Source organism: Stenella coeruleoalba (genome assembly GCF_951394435.1).
Source record: "Stenella coeruleoalba genome assembly, chromosome: 4".
NCBI lineage: Eukaryota > Metazoa > Chordata > Mammalia > Artiodactyla > Delphinidae > Stenella > Stenella coeruleoalba.
The window spans coordinates 16,343,683-16,349,084 of NC_137149.1; positions in this window are offsets into that span (position 1 = coordinate 16,343,683).

Here is a 5,402-nt window from a genome sequence, read left to right on the forward strand (position 1 = left end):
GGTTATTCTGCAATTTCTATACTACATAATATCCTCATTGCAATTAGTTCTAAGAATACCTTACATTATTAAACTTGAAGTTCAGAGCTATTCACCTTTGTTTCATGAGCTTGTCTGTATCCGTCAGTTTCAGTACACTGTGTTACAGTAACAAATCACCCCATCTCAATGGTTTACAACAAAGAAAGGTTTTGTTTGTTTGTTTGTTTTTCTCCTCACTCTCATGAATGCTCATTGCAGCTCTGCTCCGTATTCACCATTCTAATACCTGGTGGAAGGTGCCACCTCTGTCTCGAATGAGCTGTTCTCATGGCAGAAAGAAAGGAATGATGATGGAACTAGGGGCTACTTTAAAACGTTTGCTGAGAAGTGTCATTATTTCCGTTCACATTTAATAGGCAAAGGGAGCTCACACGACCAAGCCTGATGTCAGTAAGATGAGAAAGTTTTCCTGCAGGGATTGTCTGTTGCAAGAAGATGCAACAGAAATTTGGATGATAACACAACCTGTCTTATAATTATTTTTTCTAAAGTAAACTTATAACACTTTTCACCACTCCTGAAACTAAGTTCTTAATTCTGACAGAAAGACTTTGAGTAGACATGACAGAAAACTGCGGAAATATTATAGCTGATTATAAAATATGCTGCCATTTATTTACATGTTTCCAAGTCTGGCTAAAATGTAGAAGAACCTGATATTATCACACAAGTATCTTCCATAAAAGGATAGGTATTTTCATTAGACTATTCTGCTTGTAGTTCTGATCTATATCAAATCTGATCTATATCAGATTTATCTGGCTAATATGAAAAGATTGCAATCAGAATCAGTTCACTTCCTATTCTGAAATTTAACCAGTAACATGGCTTAATGCATGGATAACTACACAAATAAATTTATGTATCATGTACCAGGGGGTGAAAAGTTTTGGAAATAGGGTCAATGATCTGGCTCTCCCGTTACTGTAAATAAAGAAATTGTTATAAAAAATCTTTATATTAAACCCATATTTTAATCCTAGCACTGGGCTTCTTTAGAATCATTGGCAATATTTTAAGAACAGCTCACAGTTTACTAAATACCAAAGCAATGTCAGAGCAGAAAGATACTGCTCCAACTATGAAGTCATTCATAGAGTCTACCGATTAATCACCCAAAGTAATCAAGACTAGCTTTAAGCCAAAGACGTGGGATTGGCAATTGGCTGTTGTAAAAGTCAGAGCATGACCCCAAGAGCTCATTCCCAATGCCTGAGAGCAACGTTTTTTGAGTCTTTAAACTCACAAGAAGAAGAACATTTATTAGTGTCTTAATTAATATCACATCATGTACAACAAAGCCACTTTAATACCCCAGTAAATCTTCTATCCTATCTCTACCTGCTTTATTTCTTGTCTGAGGACACTATACCCTAATCATCTATATTCTTTAATCAAAATGAAAAGAAAAAAATACAGTAACTATGTCTCAAAATATCTTCTCCCTCTTGTACGTATGGACCACGTATTATGTCATGAAAGGGAGAACTCAGTAAGAATTATATTGTACATTTTCTATATTAGACTCTTCCTTACACACATAAAAATCAAAATAGGAGAGTATAATTTATTACTTTGAAGCAAATTCTAATTAGATATTTTAAATTATTCTCTTTTCCCTTGAGAAATGATTTATCTAGTCTTTAGAAACATTTAGAAGAACGTATCCACACATGCAAGAATGGTGTGTTGAAAGTATGGTATCTGTGAGGCAACTCTAAATATATTTGTATTTTGCTTTACAGTGTACATTTGTGTTTTAATATATTCTGTTTAATGAAGTCTCTCAGTCATTCGGAGGATTAAGACACTATCATTCAGAAAACTTGAGCAACTTGGTAGAGTGGCAAAGAGATTTTTAAAGAAAGATGTGAGATGAGAGCAGACATCAAGCCAAGGGTTTGCTCCATAGCCCGGACTCATAAGAGGCTGTGTTGGGTGCAAAAGGGGTCCAATAGGCAGTGTGAAAGACGTAGCCCTCCCAATTCTCCAGCTTCCCAAGTCTCCTTCTACTGTCACCTACACCCAAGAGAGAAGCTTCAGCAACAGAAACTGTGGCATTTTTGTTCATGTGTTTTATATACTGTGTTTCAAATATCACTTGAACCAACTGTTTTCTTTCTTCCCCATAGTGGGCTTCTCAGGTGTAGTTGTAATTACTGTGAAACATCAATTGACTAAACCATGCTCAGGAGGAAATAAGAACAAAATAAATGAAACACGGAGTACACAGGTAATCAAATAAGGGAGAAAGAAATGAGAATTCCGTACAACATTTTAACAGTGTTATAAGAATTCATGGAAGGTAAATGCTGCTTTGTATTTAGAAACCTCAGTTTCTACTGAAATTAGTATTCGATGACATTTTCAATTTGCAGACATTGGGCACAAGGAAACTCAGGATTTTATAACAATACAGCTCCCTAAATAAGTATGCTCTATAATAAATTAAAGCTTTGTTTGTTTGTTTCTAGGCCACAGTTATTTTCACTGTGACACCCTTTGTCCCTTGAGAGAAAGGAGATTATACAATGTAATTCATAGAACTCAGAGAAACAGAAAAAAATAATTAATTTATATACAATAGCAGTCAGCTAATGTTAATTTAATTCCAGTAATTATGGATAATGTGGCTTTTGAAGAGTAGTTACTAAGGTGGGTTTCATACTATAATTTAACATTACTTAAGTGAGAACAAAATCAAAATATGTACTTTTGAACAACATGTGAAAAATGTTTAATCCTTATTAATTTTTCTTTTTGTGATATGCCTGAAAAAGTTCCTTTTCTTTGTTCAGCACATTTTTATTTTTTAGAAATTGATTGTAAAATCTGGAATGTCATAAGAGGAAAACCATTTTGAGAAATTAAAATTAACTTTTCTAAGGCCTTGTTATTTACCTAATTATTATTTTTAATGTTTTTTCTAACATCATTATTGGAGTATAATTGCTTTACAATGGTGTGTTAGTTTCTGCTTTATAACAAAGTGAATCAGTTATACATATACATATGTTCCCATATCTCTTCCCTCTTGCATCTCCCTCCCTCCCACCCTCCCTATCCCACCCCTCTAGGTGGTCACAAAGCACTGAGCTGATCTCCCTGTGCCATGTGGCTACTTCCCACTAGCTATCTACCTTACGTTTGGTAGTGTATATATGTCCATGGCACTCTCTCACTTTGTCACAGCTTACCCTTCCCCCTCCCTATATCCTCTGTCTTTATTCCCATCTTACCCCTAGGTTCTTCATGACCTTTTTTTTTTTTTTTTTGCGGTACGCGGGCCTCTCCCTTTGCGGAGCACAGGCTCCGGGCGCGCAGGCCCAGCGGCCATGGCTCATGGGCCCAGCCGCCCCGCGGCATGTGGGATCTTCCCGGACCGGGGCACGAACCCGCGTCCCCTGCATCGGCAGGCGGACTCCCAACCACTGCGCCACCAGGGAAGCCCATGACCTTTTTTTTTCCTTAGATTCCATATATATGTGTTAGCATACGGTATTTGTTTTTCTCTTTCTGACTTACTTCACTCTGTATGACAGACTCCAGGTCCATCCACCTCACTACAAATAAATCAATTTCATTTCTTCTTATGGCTGAGTAATATTCCATTCTATATATGTGCCACATCTTCTTTATCCATTCATCTGTTGATGGACACTTAGGTTGCTTCCATGTCCTGTCTATTGTAAATAGGGCTGCAATGAACATTGTGGTACATGACTCTTTTTGAATTATGGTTTTCTCAGGGTATATGCCCAGGAGTGGGATTGCTATGTCATATGGTAGTTCGATCTGTAGTTTTTTAAGGAAATTCCATACTGTTTTCCATAGTGGCTGTATCAATTTACATTTCCACCAGCAGTGCAAAAGTGTTCGCTTTTCTCCACATCCTCTCCAGCAATTATTGTTTCTAGATTTTGTGATGATGGCCATTCTGATTGGTGTGAGATGATATATCATTGTAGTTTTGATTTGCATTTCTCTAATGATTAATAATGTTGGGCTTCCCTGGTGGCGCAGAGGTTGGGAGTCCGCCTGCCGATGCAGGGGACATGGGTTCGTGCCCCGGTCCGGGAAGATCCCACGTGCCGCAGAGCGGCTGGGCCCGTGAGCCATGGCCGCTGAGCCTGCGCGTCCGGAGCCTGTGCTCCGCAATGGGAGAGGCCACAGCAGTGAGAGGCCCGCATAGTAAAAAAAAAAAAAAAAAAAAAAAATAATGTTGAGCATTCCTTCATGTGTTTGTTGGCAATCTGTATATCTTCTTTGGAGAAATGTCTATTTAAGTCTTCTGCCCATTTTTGGATTGGGTTGTTTGTTTCTTTGATATTGAGCTGCATGAGCTGCTTGTAAATTTTGGAGATTAATCCTTTGTCATTTGCTTCATTTGCAAATATTTTCTCCCATTCTGAGGGTTGTCTTTTGATCTTGTTTATGGTTTCCTTTGCTGTTCAAAAGCTCTTAAGTTTCATTAGGTCCCATTTGTTTATTTTTGTTTTTATTTCCATTTCTCTATGAGGTGGGTCAAAAAGGATTTTGCTGTGATTTATGTCATAGAGTGTGTTCTGTCTATGTTTTCCTCTAAGAGTTTGATAGTTTCTGGCCTTACATTTAAGTCTTTAATCTATTTTGAGCTTATTTTTGTGTATGGTGTTAGGGAGTGTTCTATTCTCATACTTTTACATGTATCTGTCCAGTTTTCCGAGTACCACTTATTGAAGAGGCTGTCTTTTCTCCACTGTATATTCTTGCCTCCTTTATCAAAGATAAGGTGACCATATGTGCGTGGGTTTATCTCCATGCTTTCTATCCTGTTCCATTAATCTACATTTCTGTTTCTGTGCCAGTACCATACTGTCTTGATTACTGTAGCTTTGTAATAAAGTCTGAAGTCAGGGAGCCTGATTCCTCCAGCTCCTTTTTTCGTTCTCAAGATTGCTTTGGCTATTCAGGGTCTTCCGTGTATCCATACAAATTGTGAAGTTTATTGTTCTAGTTCTGTGAAAAATGCCAGTGGTAGTTTGATAGGGATTGCACTGAATCTGTAGATTGCTTTGGGTAGTAGAGTCATTTTCACAATGTTGATTCTTCCAATATAAGAACATGGTATATCTCTCCATCTATTTGTATCATCTTTAATTTGTTGCATCAGTGTCTTATAATTTTCTGCATACAGGTCTTTTGTGTCCTTAGGTAGGTTTATTCCTAGGTATTTTATTCTTTTTGTTGCAATGGTAAATGGGAGTGTTTTCTTAATTTCATTTTCAGATTTTTCATCATTAGTGTATAGGAAGGCTAGAGATTTCTGTGCCTTAATTTTGTATCCTGCTACTTTACAAAATTCATTGATTAGCTCTAGT